The 23,278-nt window shown below is 41.2% G+C and overlaps 1 protein-coding gene across 1 annotated transcript in view; it reads right to left on the minus strand.

The window, feature by feature from the left end:
• Positions 1 to 23,278, minus strand: part of fam193a (family with sequence similarity 193 member A) — a 241,280-nt gene that overhangs the window by 145,301 nt on the left and 72,701 nt on the right. The window lies entirely within an intron of this gene.

A 23,278-nucleotide genomic window follows, 5' to 3' on the forward strand; every position in this document is an offset into this window, starting at 1 on the left:
TCATCATGGCTGTTTTACGAATTGAAGTTTTTAAAAACATATCTGGAAACTAAGATAGTATCAGTGAAAGTGACCATGAAGCTGGTGAACTAAATTTCAACTTCTTCACTAATGTCTTTAGAGAAGGAAACCTGAGCTTTCAACCTCATTCACTCTGTCACGAAAGGCCACCTATTTCCACCTCCAACACCGCCTGACTTAAACACTGTTTTTGCTCATCTGCTGCTGAAACCCTCATTCACGCCTTCTTTACCTCTCAACAAGTCCAATGCACTCCTGGATGGTCCCACATTTTTACCCTCCATATATGTGAGTACATCAAAAACTCTGCTGCCCGTGTCCTGTTTCCCTATCACCTGTGTCTGCTGACTTACGTTGGTTTCCGGTAAAGCAACATCTTGATTTTAAAGTTCTCATCCATTTACAAATCTCTCCATGGTCTCGCCCCTCCCTTTCTCTAATCTTCTCCGGCTCTATAACCCTGAGCTATCTGCACTCCCCGACTTCTGGCAACTTGAGCATCCTCGATTTTAACTGCTCCATTAGTGTTGTACCTTCAGCTCCCCAGGCCCTAAGCTCTAGAATACCCTTTCTGAACCTCTCCACCTCTATCTCATTTTCTTCCTTCAAGAGGGCCCTTAAAAGCTCTTTGACCAAGCTTTTGGTCATATGACCTCATACCCACTTAGGTGGTTCAGTGCCATGTTTTGATTTATAATGCTCCTGTGAAGTGCCTTGGGATGTTTCATTACATTGAAGAGGCTATATAAATTTAAGTTGCTGTCCTTTTTACCATCGCGTCTCTGTCTGGACTACACGTCACTTCAGTCTCATTTCAACCTGGGACTCAAATATCTGAACAAGCTACTCAGTTACATCAAACCACTACAACGAACCACATGGTCAGCAACAGTTCACGAAAAAGACCTTCTCAGCAAAACTAGTGATGAACAATAAAGGCCAACTTCACCAGCAAAGCCAACATCCCATGAATGAATTTTAGAAAGTGGCAGGAAAGCATGAACATGGAGGGCAGGTGAAATCAAAGTCAATAATAAATAAAGATGAGACTATAGGAAAGGAATTCTTGTCCTTGGGGCAAGAAGTGGTCAGAGGTCAGTAAGATTGGTAAGAAGAAATGTACATTCAGGATTAAGTAGCAAAAGCTGGTCAGTGAGCATAAGGACATAGGTGCTCAAGCCAGGGGCAGCAGAGAGGGGAAAACTATGAAAAGCAAGACGACAAAGGCAATCAGTCTGCAGTAGACAACAGGAACTTTGAGTTTTCCATCTGGTTTCTAATTTGGAGAATGCCCTGCAGTTTAAGAATCACAGACAGTGCTTTAGCTTGCATTCCAATAAGCTGCATCATCTATAAAATGGTAACTGGGGGAGATAGTGCCATTGTGGTATTGTCACTGGACTGCTATTCCAGAGGCCCAGGGTAATGCTCTGGGGGCCGGGGTTCGAATCCCATCATGGCAGATGGTGAAATTTGAATTCAATAAAAAATCAGGAATTGAAAGTCTAATGATGACCATGAAATCATTGTTGATTCACCTGGTTCACTAATGCCCTTTAGGAAATATACATGTGACTCCAGAACCACAGCAATGTGGTTGACTCTTAAAACACCCTCTGAACAAGAGCAGTTAGGGATGGGCAATAAATGCTGGCCTAGCCAGTGATGCCTACATCCCATGAACGGATAAAAATAAGTTCAGGCTCATGGTAAGTTGGTGCTTAAATAAACACATTCTACCACACATCTATAAGATATTTCAGAGCACTAGACTGTTAAAGTGCTCTGCCCGACGAGGGGGAATCTCATGCCTGATTGCCATCTGCTAAGTTGGTGTTGGGGACATTGACAGGTCAGAGACCTCATGGACCGCCTTCAGGTCATGCTCATCAGCAGCTTCCTGAAATACTGCAGTCTTGTTCTCCCACCACAGATTCTTGATCTCACATCTCATACCATTAAGCAGCATGTGTTTGCTTAATGGTATCTAGCTCTTCTTGTATGGGGGAAGACGGTGTAGTGGTTAAGTCACTGGACTAGTAACCCAGATGCTCAGGTTGCTCATTCTACCACGGCAGCTGGTGGGCTTTAAATTCTCAGGAACAATAAATGCAGCAGCCATTTTGTGCCAGCAATATCCCAGGACTTGCAATGAGAGGAATTAGCAACTGTTCTGATATTGCTGGTGCCATTTGAAGAAGGGAGAATGACCAAGATATAGAAGTCAATGCACTTTTCATTGAATAACAATGGCATGGCATCTTACAGAATGAATCTAGACAGACAGGTACTTAAATAGTTGAGCTTTGACTGCACCATGGATTATCTTGAATACTGATAATGTGACAAAGCGCAGATGAATCCCAGCATCTTAATTTCAAAACAAATGTGCTGTAATTTATTTTAACAGTGGATGCGTAAGGAAACAATTTCTACTGTAGTTACTCTTTAAAAGACAAACATTTCTGGGGTAATGTTACAATGAGAATCAGCTCAGAAAAGTTGACCATGAACAAATTAATGTTGAATCATATCAATTCAAGATTAATTCATTCCCACAGCTATTTCTTTTACAAATCCACAGAAAAGTATGCAGTTTGAGAAGTCAAAACCATAGCAACACTATGCGACAATTTAGAATGAGCTAATTAACAGAGGTTCGGAATTCATACACCTTGACAAGCAAATGAACATTTTTAATTCAATTTACGTCATCTCTCCCACCTCGTCTTGAAAGCTTTACACATAGTATTCATACTGCAATATAGCACTGTATTTATGTAAGCGAAGACCAAGTGTCAGCTACTGACAAAGATTACAGAAAGAATTCAGAGTACTTGCCAATACCCACAGCTAAAGGCTGAGGGCACTATTTCACAGTCTGAAAGCTGCTATAACCAGCACAACCATTTCATTGGTGCAGGCTTAAAAACTGAAGTCAGTAAGGGTTTTGTTACACCCTCAAGTCTATTTTCAACAAACTGCAATCAACCTCACTCATACTTTATCACTGAGCAATAATTTACCTTACCACCTGTAGATGTCACAGCCTATAGCTGGGGGTGGGTGGGGTGTCCAAACGACACCTTTCTGGGTAAGCTCAACCTCTGAACTCACTCAATCTGAAGACCAAACCACTCAGTCCTGGTTATTATTATTTCTTATTCATTAATTGGTTGTAATTTTGTAGGCCACATAATTTGAAAAGGGCTGCCTATCAACACTGGTCTCTCATTATTACTTGTAAGTGGCGATTATTCAACAACACAAAATATATTTAAAAACAAAAAAACTGCAGATGCTGGAAATCCAAAACAAAAACAGAATTACCTAGAAAAACATCAGCAGGTCTGGCAGCATCGGCGGAGAAGAAAAGAGTTGACGTTTCGAGTCCTCATGACCCTTCGACAGAACTTTTATATTTCCTTAGTCTCTAGCACTGTACCACATGCATAATCCCAATCATGCGATATCATAGAGCCAGCTGGTTGAGTTTGAAAACAAGTAGAATAAACTAGGCCCCAAGTAAATGTGTGATCACCGGGTATGGTAAATCAGTCAGTGTCAGGTGAAGTACGTCACTGCTCAACTTGATGTCATCTACATGTCATTACAGGTACTGTACATACAACCAGAAGTCCAGGTGTTCAAACATAGCTGCAGTTATAAAAGCAACCTTACACACTGGGTCAAGATCCTGAAACTCCCTCCCTAACAGCACTGTGGTTGTACGTACACCACATGGACTGCAGCGGTTTAAGGAGGCAGCTCACCAACAACTTCTCAAGTGCAACTAAGGATGGACAACAAATGCTGGCCCAGCCAACGATGCCCACATCCAGTGAATGAGTAAAAAAGTGTCTCCACAGAAAGAGACATCTGGAATTAATAGACAGCAAAGTCAAAGTCATTTATGGCACAGAGACCATTCAGCCCCATATGTTCATGCTGGCTCTCTGCCGAGCAAACCAGTCGCATTCCCCGTTCTAACACTGTAATCCTGTAAGTTTATTTCCTTCAAATTCCCATCCAATTTCCTTTTGAAATCATTGATTGTCTCTGCTTCTACCACATCTTTGGGCAGTGAGTTCCAGATCATTACCAGATCACTACATAAAAAGGCTCTTCCTCACATCCTCCTGCATCTCTTGCCCAAAACCTTAAATCTGTGTCCCATAATCCTTGCATCATCAGCTGATGGGAAGTTTTCCCTGGTATACCTTATCCAAACCTGTCACAAACTTATACACCACATCAAATTTCCCCTTCATCTCCTTTGCTCCAAGGAGAATAGCCCCAGCTTCTTCCATCTAACCTTGTCGCTAAATTTCCCTATCCATGGAACCAGTCTGGGGAATCTTCTCTGCAACCTCTCAAGGACTTTCATCCTTCCTAAAGTCTGACAACAGAACCAGACAATTTTAATTGTGGCCCAACCAGAAATTTATGAAGGTTCAGCATCACTTCCCCTTCTTTTATACTCAACACCTGTTTATGAAGCCCAAGATCTCAGCTGTTTTGCTAACCATTCTCTCAATGTGTCTTGCCACCTTCAAAGATCTACTCACATGCACATCCAGGTTCCTCTGTCCCCTGCACATTGTTTAGAAATGTGCTATTAAGTGTATATTGCCTCTCTTCATCTCTTTTGCCAAATTGCATCACCTCACACTTTTCTCAAATTCCATCTGCCATTTGTCTACCCATTCTGCTAGCCTATGTCCTGTTGCAGTGAATTTCTATTATCCACATTGTTTGTCACTCCAAGTCTGGTATCATCAGCAATTAAACATTTTTGAGCAGGTTTTAAAAGTCATGGAGAAAAGTTGCAAGATGGAGGAGAGATTTAAGGAGGCAGCAGGGAAGAGGTTGCTTTCACCAATGTAGGAGTTAAGAGAAGGGATGGATATACGAACAAGACATAGGATTGGTGAAGGATACAGAGGGATGTTGGGAATGGCTCTGAAATTGACACCTGGTGAGAGCATTTTGAACTCAACGTGTTAGACCTTTGTAACTGTAAATGGAATAGCAGCCCCTAGTTTTGTTCCCTCAAGTCCCAGAGCAGAGGGACTTGAGCATTATCTGTTGTCCAGCTGCTTTTGCCATAGATCACCAGATCTGACTGCAGCACATGCATGACAGAGCCTCACTCTCCTCTGCTGAGGGTTCCAAAACTGTCCACTATTCCAAGTATATTCTGCAGCTTGAAGATAATTCCCAATTTCTTCTCTCCATGACCATTCATTTTCTTAAAACCACTCTCCTCTGCCCTTCCACACTCACTAGCAACATGAGGAACTCTTAGATTACTTCCTCAGAAAGATTAAGCCCATCTCCCGCTGTGGGAGAAGAGAAGAAAGGAGAAAAGGCAGGGCAGGAAGCACACGCAAAGACAGAAGAGCAAAGAATAACAAAATTAAGAATTTTTGATGTTTAAATAACTATTTCATAAATGGAGCAGGCAAGTGCTCCCTACTATATGTATAGTATTTTGCTGCCTTTCATAGATTGGTTATTCTACTTCAATATATTCCGTGGCCAAGGCAAAAGCTTAATGCAAAGTTTGGACCAAACCACATTGTCCAGTACTTTGTCCTGTTCTGGGTGCCGCACTTTTGGAAGGATTGAAGGCATTAGAGAGGGTGCAGAAAGGATTCACAAAAATGATTCTAGGGATGAGGAACTTCAATTACGAAGACAGATTGGACAAGTTAGGTCTGTTTTCCTTAAAAGGGGGTTGACAGAAGATTTGATAAAGTATTCAAAACCATGAGGGGTCTGGACAGAGTAGATAGGGAAAGGTTGTTCTGACTTGTGAAAGGATCGAGAACGAAAGGGCACAGATTTAGGGTAATTTGCAAATGAAGCAGAAGTGATACGTGAAGAGATTAAGGCTTGGAATGCACTGCCTGAGAGTGTGGTGGAGGCAGATTCAATTGAGGCATTCAAAAGGGAATCAGATTGTTATCTGAAAAGAAAGAATGTGCAGGGTTCCGGGGAGAAGGCAGGGGAAATGGTACTATTTGAGTTGCTTATTCGGAGAGCCAATGCAAACATGATGGGTTAAGTGGCCTCCTTCTGCGCCATGTGATTTTGTCCAAACTCATCAGGTAACTGACTGTTGTCCATTTGAAAGTAAGCATAGTGATGTTACAGTTCAAGTAAAGGACTATTTGTCCCAGTTACATCAGAAACCAGGAAACAGACATTTGCCACTCAAAGGTCAGGAGTTCCCAAAACAGATGCTTATTATAAAATCAATCTTTTCACATTCGGATTGGTTCCATGCTCTACTGTTACGGCACAGGAAATCTGATATCCAGATTTACGGTCCCATTTGTAGGAAAGGAGTATCATTCACAGATGCATGACTTTCACAATGCAGTTTGTGAAATGGTGCTCTTGAGGGAAGGAGTGAGCCTTGGAAGACAAGTGTAGCTGTTATACAGTTGGAAAAACTCCTCAGAGATATCTGTACCACTTACCCACCTACGCAACAGGACATTCCACACTGAGCTAAAAGCTCCAATCCAACCGTTTAACATTTATTTTGATTGCATCCTCCTGCCATGTCACTGGCATCATTGCTGTTGGACGTTGTTCAAAAGTGTCTTGAACAGGCTGTCCTGCCAACTTTCCCTCAATGTGGATAGGTGCTGAACCTCCACTTAATGCCTCGTTCAGGCATTCTAAGGCCCAGCATTTAAACTATTCCAAGCCGATTATGTTAAGCCATAAATAAATTATTCAAGACAGACATTTATGGCATCAATTAAGCACTGGCTGAAAACTGCTTTCAAAATACTGTAGAATATAAAACGAAACAGTGAGGGTGAACTATCTTTTGCTTAACTACTCTACAAATTTATTCAATCAAGTGTAAGCTTTCAGAGAATTCTGATTTGACTTTTGATTCTTATTAAATGAAAGCATCAATTTGCTTTCTAGCTCTGGACACCTGTGATTGCTCTCCCTCCCCATTAGGCTGCTCTATCAATATTCTCCTACATCCTGGAACAAAGGGCACTACTCCAACCCATCCTGAATGTTGCTCAGTATGCCTATGTGCACTTGGGACTGACAGCGCTGAAGCATCATTCAATGTTGGTCCAGAGCCATGCCTGTTTCCTATGCCACTGCTTTGAGATGCCCTTGATCAATGACATCAACAGAGCAACAAGGAGGAGTAAGAATTAGTGATAATTATATATTTTCCTGGGAGTTTCTTCTATTTAAAAGCAGGAATTAATTTCAACAAATACTGCCTCCTTTGATTTTGCTTTGCTCTTTACGGATGATATTTCAACACACTATAGACTTTTATTCTTTACTTGTTCAAGACATACGTAGATGGCTGCTGTTTACTGGTCTCCAAACATTTAGCAATGCTACAAGCCAGACATGATGACAAAGGACTAAGTTCAGGTCACTCTGACCCAAACATAAGCCATAGCACAACTCAAAAGGCTGCTTCATTCAGTTCAAATGCATGTTAGCCAACTGCTCTGAATTTGCAAATATCCTAGTGACATTGGTAGATTATCAGGTGCAGTTTCTTTAGTCCAACTCCTATGATGAGCCAGACAACTCTAAAGGACGAGTGACTTCAGTTTTCTGATCTTTCAAGTAACCCAATGTTACTTCCCCAAAAGCAACATACTGTGGGAAAAAACAAAATGCTGGATATACTCAGCATGTCTGACAACATCTGAGGAGAAGGAAACAAGAGTTAATCTTTCGTCAGGACAAATATACCTAACCTACTGCAAATATGCTTTATTAACCACTTTCAAAACTTGCCATGCCACTATCAGCAATTTGTGCACATACACCCCCCAGATCTACTGTTCCTGCATCCCTTTGAGAATTGTCTCCTTCATACTGCCTTTCCTCATTCTTCCTACCAAAATTCAGGCGAGATGGTGGCGTATTGGTAAGGTCGCTGGTCTGGTAATCCAGGCTAATGCCCTGAAGTGGGTTATGGGTTGAAGTTTCACCACAGCAGCTGGTGCAATTTAAATTCAAATAATTAACAAATTCAATTAAATAATAAAAAGTCTGGAATTGAAAGCTGGTCTCAGTGATGTTGCCGTCAAATCGTCAGTTGTCAACAGGAAAAAAAAACCCTATCTGGTTAAATCATGTCCATTTGGGAATGAAACCTATCGTTCTTACCCAGTCTAGCCTACATATGACTCCAGACCCACACAATGTGGTTAACTCTTAACTACTCTTAAGGGCAATTAGGGATGGGCAACAATTGCTGACCTTGGAGGTGATGTCCACATTCATGAAAGAATAAATTTAAAAATCTATCAGTTCACACTTCTTGGCGTTAAATTTCAGCTGCCACATCTCCACCCATTCCAAATTCAAAGCAGAAAACGCTAAAGCACTCCTGTTGATCACGCTGAAAGGGTACTTCTCTTATATGACAATGGGCAGGAGTCAGCAACCTTAATAACAAGAGGAACCATTTCTTAAATTTAGTCAAAGACAGGGTCTCTTATGAGCTGTTACTTAAATGCCTGAAATGAAAAACAAGACAGACATATTTCAAAACATTTTAAACATCTTTACAGAATTGTTAATGAGACTTTCTCACAAGTATAATGTTAATAAATGTTTAAAAAAGTAAAACAAACCATTTAATGACCAACAAAATGGGTTTGATTGATCAAGGTCAGGAGCTGTTTGAGTTCTCAAGGCTGCAGACTCCTGGACTAAGGTGAACCATATTGCAAGGCAGGAGAAAAGGCATCAGTATGAACCGTACCCTGGCACTAATCTAGGGTTGCTAAATCTCGTAGATTGTCCTGGAGTATCTTGGTTTAGAAAATTGATCTCTTGGGTACTACTGCCAGCAACCCAAGAAAAGTGGTTGCAGTGCCATCTGGGACAAGCACTGCTGGCGCACAAGCTAAAAACCCTTACTGTTTGTAGCAACATACCTGGAACCTGCTAGGATCACTTACTTCACACATCAACCCACACCCCCGCCTCCAAATGAGTTTTTCTCTGCTAGTCAGCATGATCACCATCACAAGAAATATTTTTTATCTTCTGCATTGCTCTCATTGAATGGAGGTGTCCCCTACGCAGGCTGACCTGTGCAGCAGAATTCACCTTATCTTTATTTGGAGTTCAGTGCTCAGGTGTAGCTGAGACTTGTGGCTTCAAGAGGGGAGAGGTGGGGGAGTGTCCTGGTTGACAGCAATACTTATTCCTGAACATTTTTGCAACCTCAGTGATTTTCAAGATCCTGTTCTTACTCCAATATGTTTTGCTTTCCTAAACTTCAAGACACTAAGGTTTTGTGGCTCACTCTCACTCCACATTCCAGAAGTCACACGATGAAGTACATCCAACCAGAACTGATAACCCAGTGAAAATGTGTCACTTTAAATAAATGAAGCTATTACTAATATCAGCAAACAGTGCAATTTAGATGCTGAAGCAGAATTCAGAATTCCTGCTCACTGGCGGATCAAGACTCAGCTTTTCTTTAATTTTTGAGGGAGATAGGCCTACGAGGTGAGGGGAAAGGAAAAAATGTGAAGGCACTTTGGCTCATTTACTTCCACCTTCCTAAGAGGAAAATTGGAAGTTAAAAAAACGGCTAGGCGCAATAAATCCAGCAATTAGCCTTCAAGTCATTCCTGCAGCAGTTAAAAGCAGCTTATGCAACTACCTCAAGTAGAACTTTCCATAGCTTTCAGGTTCCACAGCATTGGTTCAAAAAGTTTCTCTTAATTGGATAAGGGAGGGTGATAACTGCAACACATAGGGTGGATTTCACATTAAGGGTCAAATTCACCAGATTCAATATCTCTATTCACTTAGTGAATCAGCTTCAATGTTACTTTGCAATGCCATTGTAGTCACTAGATTTTGAGGGACACTAATAATCCACAGCAAACTATGGCCTTGTGCCAAGACATTTCAGTGCTGTATAACTGCACCTCATGTGAATCTCTTAATGCGTTGCCATAAATTACTCACACGTTTAGTGAAAGACCTTTAAGTGCTGGTAATTTACGCTGATGCTGTAACACTCAAACCATTGACAAAAATGCATAGAGGAAATCCAATTGTGGTGCTGAACGTTTTAAAATCTGTGGAAATAGTACCAAGATTTCCCACACCCAGCAATGCTGTAAAAATACTTTCCCAAATTTTAATGAAAGGTTCAGAGCAGGACTATTTGTACAGCTCTGTAACAGTGTTCAAGGTTCAGGCCTTTCAGCACTTTCATCATCAATTAGCGCAAAGTTCCTCAATTCAGCTCAGAATGTACTTCAAAGTCAAACCACAGATCAGGTTTGCCAACTTAAGCAGTCGCGCAACAAGTCATTTATCACCTGCTCAGTTTATGTAGTGTACCCCTGTCATCCTTGGATCCCAGGTTCACCTTTAAACTCTTTTTTTTTTAAAAAAGAGGCCAATTTAAAAGGTGGGAAATAAATGCCATTATTTTTAATTATCTACAGAACTGTCAGCACAAACTGTTCTGATAAACTTTCACTGACATGAAATGTTACCTCTGTATCTCTCTCCACAGATGCTACCTGACCTGCAACTTCTTTTTTCAGATTATCTGTATCGCAATGCTTTGCTTTTGACAACAGAAACAATTTGATTTCAATAATGTAATCTATGTATTCTCTAATAGCGTTCCATATACAAAATAGCTGATTAATTGACAAGTTATTGATTATTTTTGTTTAAATTGAGAAACTTAGGTAAATGACAGCACTGGAGGTTGAGGGGAGCACAAGGGAAGAGGGGTTGGGTCAAGTAGCAATTAGATGATACCAAGTATTAGTTTTTAAGGACCCGTTGAGAGTAGGAGGAAGGGTGCACAGTCATATAAGGCAAAGTCCTGGCACAGAACAAATTATACTATCTAGATTTCAAATAGTCATTTGGTAGTACAGAAGTTGAGCGCTGCTGAAAAGAGACATTTAAGCTTTTCGCCTTACTCATCAGGACACTCGTAAGAGTCTTGATTTCAACACTATAAGTAAGTAGGTTGCAAGGTGATGTGTCTGCAAATCAATCGATGGTTAAGAATGGAATGTTTAGAGGTCGCTGGTTCTAAAATAGAGTGTAAGATGTAGAAAAGATGAAAGCTAGCAGTAACAGGCAGGCAGCAAGACTTTTCATTAGTTTCTCATGTTATGCCTAACAGCTTTCGCTGCTATTTAGCCTCAGCCAGGTTGGCAGTAGCTACCCTGAATGGAGATGGTGACATAACAGCAATAGACTCCTGTACCTCTTCATTAGCCAATGCCCCCTGCTGAAAAACTGCAGGATCAGGCTAGGCTGGAATGCATTTCATGGTCAAATAGCTCGTGACTCTGACTGCCTGGGTTCACAACACGAACAACAGCCATTTGGGTAAAGTGTCACGTTGCTGCTGACACACCGTGCCATGGGTTGCCATCGAAGGAAAATGGAAGGGGAGAACAATGAGAAAATACTTTTTTAAAAAATATTGAGGGAGATTTGATGATTCTGTGAAGTATTTCTGAAATCAGTATCCATTGACATATCATTTCTGTAACTTGATTTCAGGAAAAGGCATGTGTCAAATCACTTAAAAGATAGTCACAATATAGCGACATGCTTATAAATGTGGGTGTTAAATAAAAGGTCTGCCTCTGAAGAGGCAGTACAATATTGGAGATGCAATAGTTTATTTGTGTCTTTGTTCAGACACCTGAAATCACAGACTGTGCTTCACGCTTAATTGTTGAGACATGAAGCATTTGTCACAGAAAACAGTGTAATTAGTGCATTACTTTGAACGGTTAAGTCATAATATTTCCAAAAACTGCCCCATTTATTTTCCAATGGGTGAGGTAAAGAATAAAAGACACTCAAATTTGAAGAGCTGAAAGAAGATTTCACCTGTTTTTATTTCAAGTAATCTAAACAGATTTTTAGTCAAGATAATTGTGATATTACTTATATATTCATATTTCCATCCACCTATTCTCCCACATCTTGCTGTTTCTGTGAATTCTAATTTGGCCAAAATGGCTCATGTCATTTCAAGACATGCTTTCAATAGTCTTCCTCCACTGCCATCACCTCTCCACAGAAAATTAGACAAATACAGGATGCCAAGTTTTAATTCTGCCTTTTACCAAGCAGGCTGCCTAGGAAATGGAAGGTCCACCTCCAATATAATAATTTAAGTGACAAGATTGCTGCAACTTAAATCCACCACCTGGATGTAAAATGAGTGTTAAATGACATTACTGCTGATGTCACAGGCTCCTCTGGGAACAGCTTCAGCCAGTCTTCCCAGCCCAACCAAAATACAGCATTGCACACAACGAAACCATCTGGCACTAAAAGCACTGCCACTTAGAAAGATTCAGTTAATTTTATCTTTACAATACAGCAAATGAAGCTTATTGTGAACAAATTAGCAGGCCCAGGATATCACTTGTTAGTCCGGGTCGACAGTGCGCAGTTTTGACATGCAGCATGGCCTTGTTCCCAGCCAGAGAATGGTGCACAGCAAGGGAGCTAGGCAGCACATTAGCAGGGGAAGGAAGGAGTGGGGGCAGAGTCTAGGAACAGAGAACAGCTGGAGAAGAAAGAAAGCGAAGGGATCTGGGACAAAATAGAAGGCGGCGGCTAGGAATGAGCACACACTTAGGTGATGGGGCTGAGGAAACTGCACCCACAATAAAAGGTGGGGAGGGGGTATCAGAGAGGAGAGCAACATTTTGAAGATCAAACCTTCAGAGAAGATGGAATTTACCCATTTAAATTTGTTGGGAAGGCAGGTGTTCTGAAATCACACTGGCAATCAAAAAACTGTGACGATTTCTTTTGTTTGTTCAGACAGAAAATTGGGATGAGTCTGATAAGCACCAGAATTTGTTTACAATTGGCAGAAATTAGCCAGCCATAGGACAAAACTTAACAGGGTGGCTGAAGCCAACAGCAGCAGTGACCAGGGGTCAACCATAGAAATTTTAGCACTGATACACTAGGCATTCTCTTTACCTATACAAGCCATCAGGTCGATGGAATGAAACCAGTTCGATCTACAGCTCAAAACAGAACAGTCTTGAATTTCATGGCAATTGCTGGAGCCTTGATTCCAATTATATCTATTCATAAATACATATTTTAAACATAAGCCAATGCATTTTGTGGCTTTATGGGTCAAAGTAAGTAGTTACTATACTGGGCTGAGCCAGCAACGCAGAGATGGCTAATTTTGAAAAAAAAAAACTGATAATTTGTGGCTGGCACCAGAAAATGATCATAGTGTAAAAAACCCATCTAGTTTACTGATCTAGTTCCCTTTAGAGAAGGGAATGTACCAGCCCTATACTGGTCCACAGATGACTCCAGTCCCAAATTACGTAATTGGTAAGGTTTCAGGGTTAATTCGGGCTTCACATCTAGCCCATTAATACAGGCCTGTGACACAACTTTCACAGACCAACCCACACAGATCTGCTCCACAGACAATGGTCATGAAAGATATTGAGTTGAACGTATTTTCAAAAACGGGGAAAATTTACTGTTGTGGAATCTGCCTTGGATGGTAATCCAGAGAAACTCACCACAATACCAGACCATTTCTACCTCAATCACTTCTGCAATGCCAAGGGGCTAAAATTCACTAGTCAGGTACAACAAAAAGAAAAAAAATACATATATTATGGGGATATTGTGGAATACTTTATGTCAATTGTTGACAATGTGGTAAACAAGGTTATCTAATTCAAAGATCTCTAATCTTTAACCAAATACATCTTCTAAAATTGAGTCTCTAAAGTTCCTTCCAGATGGACATCAAAACACAAACTTCAGTGATGGGTTTCATGAGTGCACTAGTCATCTCTCAATTCTGTCAAAAGGTGAAGAGTAAAAATGATTTAATAAATTAAACTTCATTAGCAGCGCAATTCATTAATTTTACACTTGCTTTTTTGATTACCAAAAATACGTGCATTGCTTTCAGGGCGTCATCAACTGAACTCAGATGGAATTTGCATAAACAAGTTGTATCCCTGCATCAAAAGGGTAAATGGAAATCTATCTAAAACAATATGCAATGCATATGAACTAATAGTTAGGATAGCTTCCTATGGCATTAAACTATGTCTCCCTTCCAATTTTCAATCCTAGCATGATTGATCCAACTGTCGGACAAGTAATTTGGTGAACAAAATTTCTGCTTGCCACATGATTTGGTGCTCCTAGTACACAAAGTTGTGCATTAAAAGTGTGAACAACTTCAAATCAGGTGTCACACCAAATCTGAAACAGCCAGAGCCCGAAAGGTAGTTGTTGGATGTGCAGTTATAAAGACAGCAGGAAAGCATTCTATTCCTCATTAATCAGAGAGGGTGATCAACATCTAATTGTAAAAGAAAGGTTTTAAAGGAATGAGATGTGGAGGAAAGGAATTCCAGAGCATGGATCCTGGACAACTAGAATCCAGGCATGTCCCAGGTTTGATCCCTACTTTGTGCTGAGTTAGCATATTTCAGGCCGAACACAGGCGTGCTTTAGTTGGCCTCTGCATCTCTGGGTTTGATAAGACCATAAGATCATAAGACATAGGAGCAGAAATTAGGCCATTCGGCCCATCGAGTCTGCTCCACCATTCAATCATGGCTGATAGGTTTCTCAACTCCATTCTCCCGCCTTCTCCCTGTAACCTTTGATCCCCTTACCAATCAAGAACCTATCTATCTCCGTCTTAAATATACTCAATTACCTGGCCTCCACAGCCTTCTGTGGCAATGAATTCCATAGATTCACCACTCTCTGGCTAAAGAAGTTTCTCCTCATCTCTGTTCTAAAAGGTCTTCCCATTACTCTGACGCTGTGCCCTCGGATCCTAATCTCCCCTACTAATGGAAACATCTTCCCCACGTCCACTCTCTCCAGGCCTTTCAGTATTCTGTAAGTTTCAATCAGATCCCCCCTCATCCTTCTAAACTCCATCGAGTAAAGACCCAGTGTCCTCAAACGTTCCTCATATGTTAAGCCTTTCATTCCTGGGATCATTCTTGTGAACCTCCTCGGGGCCCTCTTCAGGGCCAGAACATCCTTCCTGAGATACGGGGCCCAAAGTTGCTCACAATATTCTAAATGTGGTCTGACCAGAGCCTTATAAAGCCTCAGCAGCACATCCCTGCTTTTATATTCTGGTCCTCTCGAAATAAATGCCAACATTGCATTTGCTTTCCTAACTACCGACTCAACCTGCAAGTTAATCTTAAGAGAATCCTGGACTAGGATTCCCAAGTCCCTTTGCATTCCAGATTTCTGAATTCTCTCCCCATTTAGAAAATAGTCTATGCCTCTATTCTTCCAACCAAAGTGCATGACCTCACACTTCCCCACATTGTATTCCATCTCCCACTTCTTTGTCTATTCTCCTAACCTGTCCCCAAATTCTTCTGCAGCCTCCCTGCCTCCTCAATACTACCTGTCCCTCCACCTATCTTTGTATCATTTGCAAACTTAACCAGAATGCCCTCAGTTCCTTCATCGAGATCATTAATGTATATAGTGAAAAGTTGTGGTCCCAACACTGACCCCTGAGGAACTCCACTAGTCACCGGCGGCCATCCTAAGAAGGACCCCCTTATCCTCACTCTCTGCCTCCTGCCAGACAGCCAATCTTCTATCCATGCTCGTATCTTGCCTCTAACCCCATGGGCTCTTATCTTACTGAGCAGCCTCCTGTGCGGCACCTTGTCAAAGGCCTTCTGGAAGTCCAAGTAGATAACATCCATTAGCTCTCCTTTGTCTAACCTACTTGTTACCTCCTAAGGTAGAGAAATAAAAAAAAGACTGGATTCTTTGCTGGAAGGGAGAGGCGAGCAGATGGTGAATGGGAACAGGAGTGGGCTCAGCTTTGATATTGCCCAAATGATTGAATATCCTGCCGACACTGAACGCACATCCTTGCACATTGAAAAAAATTCATGTTCGGTGGAGGTGGTGCAGTGATCAATTTCACCAACTTACATCAACAGGGAGTCAACACCTTCGAGAGGGGAGAAATTAGCAGAAAAAAGAGAAAGGGGAAAAAAAGCAAGTGTGAGACTCAGCCATCTGTTCTATTCTTCAGCACAGGAAGGTGTTAGGAATACATACGTCTGGGAACATATAAAGCAGGATCACAAAAAAAAATTCAGCAGGGATAAGAGTCAATTAAATCCCCTTTATTTCTGCAGATTTCAATTTCCCTTGCTCTTTGCAAAACAGAATTTTATTTAAAAGCAAAGATGATTCAAGTAAAGCTATGGTTTAACAAGTTTAAAGAATACTGTAGCACTTATTCTTTAGATTCTAATTCTGGCCTAAATTCCTAGAAAGCCTGCTTTATAAAGAATAGTGCCTTTATTAAAAATTATTTGAATATACATGTGTTCCCTGCCCACCCAGCTCCATTCTCCTCCCCTCTTGGAAGTGCAGTATGGTACTGTATCTTACTCCACCCCCATTCCCCTCTCCTCTTGAAAGTGCAGTATGGTACTGTATCTTACTCCACTCTCGGAAATAGCAACACAAGTCGAATCAAGCTAGCCCCTGCGCCTATCAGCCTAAGTGGCTTTATATTTGCTGTTCTTTATAAATCTTCCAAACTATCAGGTAGAAAAATCTACAGCAGCCAAGTTAAAAACTGTACAGAGAGAATATTTGCGTTTTATAATGCGATGCAGGCACCACAAAGGGTTAGCAGCATAGAGAGCAGTGCTTCTATTTCAGAAATTTCACACAAATGGGAAAGTGGCCTCAATCAGGGCTGGCACTGGACACACCATATCTTTCTGAGCACTGCATGATTCAAAATGGCAGCTCTTATGATACAGCAGCATTGTTACTCAATGGAGGTCAATTTACAAACCATGTGCAAACTTACTATTCGACAGATAGTAAAATAAGATTCCAATATCTTCAATCCCAAACTTGCCTGATTGGTAAGGTTTGATTTTGAGTTGCAAGTTTCTTAGGCAAAATTCTCACAAATAGTATGGTTCACTAGATAAACAGCACTGACTGGTCTAGTACTGACCTACACAGATGAGGAATGCCCAACATTCAGTCCCTAATCTACAAAGTGTAAACGCTGAGCTGGGTAACAGTGATGTAATAAATGGCCACACACCCTACACTAACAGGGGCATGGGAAAAATCAAGTGTTTCTGCTCTGAACAATCTATGTGGTTCCTGTTGCAGCTAACACATCTGTTGGGTCATTGAAGAACAGGGACCTGAATGAGGACTGGGAGCATGGCTCAGACTTGTGCAGCTGTCCCCTGGATGAGTCATAAAAGCAAAATACCGCAGATGCTGGAGATCTGAAATGAAAACAAAGTGCTGGAAAAGCTCAGCAGGTCTGGCAGCACCTGTGGAGAGAGAAACAGAGACTCTCAAAACATTAACTGCTTCTCTCTCCACAATTGGCTCCAGGCCTGCTGAATTTTTTTCCAGCACTTTCTGTTTTCATCCCTGGATGACTCGGCAAGTTTGGAGGGGAAAGAGGGCAACATTTTATTTCTCCTCAGTTGCTGCCACTCAAATACACTCATTTCCTCAGAAGCAACAGTGTAGTTCCAATCCTATGAGCAGTTTCTGTTTTAAATAAACTGAGCTTGCATCCTAAAAATCGCCCAATAAGATGATCAAGTTCTGCATTAGCAAGGCAATTTCACATTTTATTTCTGGTTTCACATCCTAAAAGATAACTGCGCTAACTGTGTGAAAACACAAGATCAAAATCATATACTCGCCAGCAGCAACCATGTGCAAAATTAGTTTTGAAACAGCAAAGATTTCCAACGGTGTCTATTTCACACTGACTATTACAAATATTCATTCAAAAATATAATCATCACACCTGGAACTGGTCTTCAGTTGTATTTTACATACCTTTAAACAGTAACAATTGCATCATTAAATAAACTTCAAATTAAATATCTAAGATCTACAGTATGTGGAGACAAGAGCAGGCTGAAGTTAGAACATCACTTACACTGAAAATGCCAGGTATAGCTCTGATCAGATCATCTCACCTCAGTTATCAAGTTAGGCTTAAAGAGTTGGGACTCAACTAGATGGAGAAGTGTAGACAAATAGATTTTCTGATTGAGGTTTGAAAGACAATGAAGGGAACTGATTACTTTCCAATTAAATAGGTTGGGGAGAACCAGGGTTCCAAATTAAAATTGTATAAGGCCACACTAGTTAAGATGACAGGTGGTGGTTCTTTTCCTGGGACTTAATGGATCTCCAGATCAGACTGCCATCTCATGCTATGGACATTTACACACTGAATTCCTTTAAGTGAGAGCTAAATCCGTTTTTGGATGGAGCAGACATCTCCTCGTACAAAATATAAGTACTTCAGGGACAGAAGGATCTCCTGGACTAGTTTAGATTGCCTCGATGGGCGATGAGAATTACCCAGATTTTTCTTTCCCCCAAACTGACCTAGGTTTTAATCTGGATTTTCAGATCTCCCAGGAAATCACCTGGTCTTGGATGGGGTGGGGAGTAATTGCATTGGAATGCACCTGTCCATCATTGTTTCTCCATAACCCACAATTTTTATACATGCACACTTCATTTTAAATCATCCATCTCAACTTAATTGATATTTAAGCAGTGTAATAATGATTTATTCATGCTCATGTGGACAATTTTAAATTAGAGACTGTAAGGCTCTGGCACTAGACAAACACTGCACAACATTTAACCTATTTTTGACTATGGTAATCTTAGGTTACAAACTAATACAGTCTTATCTTAGCTTGTTGGCATGGTTCCATATCTTCAAAAGTGAACATTCTTCTTCATTTCTTAAATTACAAGTGAGATAAACATTTGATCTCAAGGAAAAGGATTTAGGAAAAAAAACACACATTCTTGGGTAAGTGTCCATAATAAGCCCACCCCTTGTGTTATACAACTCAACATACATAGCCAAAGCAAGGCTTTGTTTTTCATAACACCAGTCACTATCAAAATGTCTTGTCAGTACAGAAACATCAAACTTACTCTCAGGATTCAGAGGAAACTCCAAATCTTCTCAAAATATTTCCACAGGTGAGGCTATAAGGACAGCTCAAAAGTGCCCCATAATCATGATTGCCTGAAGCAGCTCATGTTAGTACTCTGAATATTCACTGAAATTAAGAGCCAAGAAAACAGTTGTGATTCAGAGATTCCATGTGTGCAAGCATAGTTTGCTTTACAAGGTTACAATAAATGGGTTATAAAGCTGGTGGAGGAAGGTCCATGCAAATTAGGTGTACCCACATTGCTGGATGGGCCAGGAGGGCTGCCATGGCCTGATGAAAGATGGCCAGCAATATTTCAGTGCTTATGCTTCAGCGCTGAGGCACCCCCCCATCCTGGGGTAAATGAGAAGCCACCTCCTAAGCTAATTCAGCAGCAGTTGTGTTACTTCTTTTAGCTGCTGACTTCAGGCTGCCATTGGCAGCAGTGATGTAATATAAAACGGAGTAAAGTGCAATATTAACCAACCACCGAAAGCTGTTGGACCAGTTATTACATGACATAAAACTTCAAATTCTGAACTTATATAACAGGTTTTTCAGCTCAGACAGCAGCAATATACTCAGAACTAGGTCAGCATCAGCGAAGAGATCGGAAAAGTTAATCTTTCAGGTCCTGAATGTACTTCAAAACACATTGGGTCTCCACCTGAAATATGAACTTTGTCTGGTCTCTTCTCAGGCTGTTCAACGTGCATTGCATTTCCAGAAATCTTTGTTTTTGTTTCCGATTTTGCAGTATTTCCCTTAATTTCCAGGCCAGAGGATTATGAATTTGAGCCTGACACCAGAACTTGAGCCAAGTTGGCAATATTCAGTGGCTGTCTTTCTTGTCCGAAAATGAACATAAGGAGCAAACAATTCAGCCCCCCAAGCCTGTTCCACCAGTCAGTTAGATCATGGCTGATCTGTATCTTAGTCCCATTTACTTGCAGTAAACGACAGGAGGGATGTTATGCTTAAAAATGAGTTAAACAGGCGAAAGGAGCTTCCTTATCTGTGTCAATCTTCCAAGTCTAATTATCGCATCATTTCACTCTTTTATGTTTTAACGCCATCACAAAACAGAATTAAGTACATAAAATAGAACAAGCTCAGTGCCTCAAACCCTTTCTGAAATATATAAAGTTGATATACATTTCAAATAATAAAAAAGTTAAGAGGCATCAATTCTCAGGATGGTGGGTATGTTGAAACAGTTCGTAGCATTCGTACCTTGTCATGCACCATTTATTCTCTAGGCCTTGCAGACAGTTTTGGATTTTATTATTTTCTTATTCCATGTAAGCCAAGTAAATCACAATGCATCAGATGACATCAGTAAGTCATTCAACACAATTAGAGAAAAAAAAAATGGCTCACTCAGAACAAACCATGAACATCACTTCTCTGCGACTAGGGCCATGGAATCCTGTCTGTCATTTTCTACATTACTGCAACCATGGACATGGTACACCACAACAGCCTCTTCCAACACCTCTCAACTGCTATAATAAAAGCAAAATACTGCGGGTGCTAGAAATCTGAATCAAAAACAGAAAATGCTGGAAAAACTCAGCATATCTAACAGCATCTGTGGAGAGAAAAACAGAGTTAACGTTTTGAGTCCATATGACTCTTCTTCAGAGCCTCCTCTCAACTGCTGTCCAGCTTAGTGGGACTAATCGTTTTTGACTTCAACCGCAGCCAGGACATCGCCACAATTAACATCTCTTCTCTCTCTTGAAATCTCACCTTCAGAGTTTCTCAAGAACAAAACCTTGGGCCCCACCTCTGACTCATGTGTGCTGCACCTTGGAATATCATCCAAAAACATAGTTAATATTTCAGCACCATCAGTTGATGAAATAACACAGACTTGAAATGTTAACTCTACTCCAATTACACAAACCTTATCAGATCTTCTGAGTATTTCTACCATTTTCTATCTTTATTTTAGATTTTCAATATCCACAGTATTTTGCTTTTGTATCCAAAGACAGTCATGAATACTGACACCACCTAGCTCTTCCTCTATACCTCTCCTGCTGTTTCTAGGTTGTCAGACTCCTCCACCAAAATTCAATTTTGGATGAGCCACAATTTCCTCTAGTTAAACGTTGACAAGACCAAAGCAATTGTTACTGGCACCACCTACCACAAACTCCATAACCTAGCCATCGATTTTATAGCTGGCCTCAGCCACTGGCTCAGGCTTAACTGGGCTGTTTGCAATCTCAGTGTATTATTGGACCCCAAAGTTGAGTTACCATTCCTCCATACCCCCTCCTTTACAAGACTACCTGCTTCCAACTCCATTTTGTCACCAATGACCACCCGAGCCTTGCCCCACCTGCTGCCAAAACAACTCATTTGTGACTTTGCCACTTCCAGCATCAACCAGTCCAATCGTGACCTAGCTCCCCCTACCATCCTACAACCTCTAAACTCCAACTGAGCCAAAAATCTACAGCCCATTCCTTATTCCACACCAAGTCTGGTTCAGAGTTCAGGCCTTGCTGACCAACACTGAATCCCAGTTCCACATCACTGCAGTTTTACCATGCCTTTATGAAGTGCCTTTTAACTTTTTTTGCATGAAAGGCTATAAATGCAAAAGTGTCTGTTTGAATGGTGCTGCACAGCTGGCTGCCACTAGAGGTCCTCTGGAATTACACAAAACACCACAGCACAACTTGTGGAATAGCACAATGCAATCTACAGTAATTTACCCAGGTCAAGCAGACTTTATACACTCCAATAGTTTGCACAAGCTAAGCTGGCTAGCCAATCAGCTTTCCGAACAATTACAATACAAAAATGGCTGTTCCTTCAATATGACTCTGATCTCCCCTCCCCAACTAAATAAGCAGCCTGATGTTAGAAACACAATGGGCAAGATCTTAGAACAGTACAATTCCAATTGACTATCAGTTTCCAAGTGTAAATTCCTTGCTTTACTCTAAATTTATGTATTTTTCATCCACAAATTATCCAAAGAGTTAAGCAGAAGCATGTTAAAATCTAATTTTTGGCAGAAATTTCTTTATATTGCTTTGAATGTACACGTTTGTTTCTCAGAGCGATCCAACAACTTGATTTGCAAATATAAAAACAAAAAAACTGCGGATGCTGGAAATCCAAAACAAAAACAGAATTACCTGGAAAAACTCAGCAGGTCTGGCAGCATCGGCGGAGAAGAAAAGAGTTGACGTTTCGATTCCTCATGACCCTTCGACAGAACTTGCGTTCGAGTCCAAGAAAGAGTTGAAATATAAGCTGGTTTAAGGTGTGTGTGTGGGGGGCGGAGAGATAGAGAGACAAAGAGGAGGAGGGGGGGGTGGGGGTGTGTGGTTGTAGGGACAAACAAGCAGTGATAGAAGCAGATCATCAAAAGATGTCAACGACAATAGTACAATAGAACACATAGGTGTTAAAATTAAAGTTGGTGATATTATCTAAACGAATGTGCTAATTAAGAATGGATGGTAGGGCACTCAAGGTATAGCTCTAGTGGGGTTTTTTGATATATATAATGGAAATAGGTGGGAAAAGGAAAATCTTTATAATTTATTGGAAAAAAAAGGGAAGGGGGAAACAGAAAGGGGGTGGGGATGGGGGAGGGAGCTTACGACCTAAAGTTGTTGAATTCAATATTCAGTCCAGAAGGCTGTAAAGTCCCGTCGGAAGACGAGGTGTTGTTCCTCCAGTTTGCGTTGGGCTTCACTGGAACAATGCAGCAAGCCAAGGACAGACATGTGGGCAAGAGAGCAGGGTGGAGTGTTGAAATGGCAAGCGACAGGGAGGTTTGGGTCATTCTTGCAGACAGACCGCAGGTGTTCTGCAAAGCGGTCGCCAGTTTACGTTTGGTCTCTCCAATGTAGAGGAGACCACATTGGGAGCAACGGATGCAGTAGACTAAGTTGGGGGAAATGCAAGTGAAATGCTGCTTCACTTGAAAGGAGTGTTTGGGTCCTTGGACGGTGAGGAGAGAGGAAGTGAAGGGGCAGGTGTTGCATTTTTTGCTTGGGCATGGGGTGGTGCCATAGGAGGGGGTTGAGGAGTAGGGGGTGATGGAGGAGTGGACCAGGGTGTCCCGGAGGGAGCGATCCCTACGGAATGCCGATAAGGGGGGTGAAGGGAAGATGTGTTTGGTGGTGGCATCATGCTGGAGTTGGCGGAAATGGCGGAGGATGATC

This window comes from Carcharodon carcharias, chromosome 4 (genome assembly GCF_017639515.1).
Source record: "Carcharodon carcharias isolate sCarCar2 chromosome 4, sCarCar2.pri, whole genome shotgun sequence".
Taxonomy (NCBI): Eukaryota; Metazoa; Chordata; class Chondrichthyes; order Lamniformes; family Lamnidae; genus Carcharodon; species Carcharodon carcharias.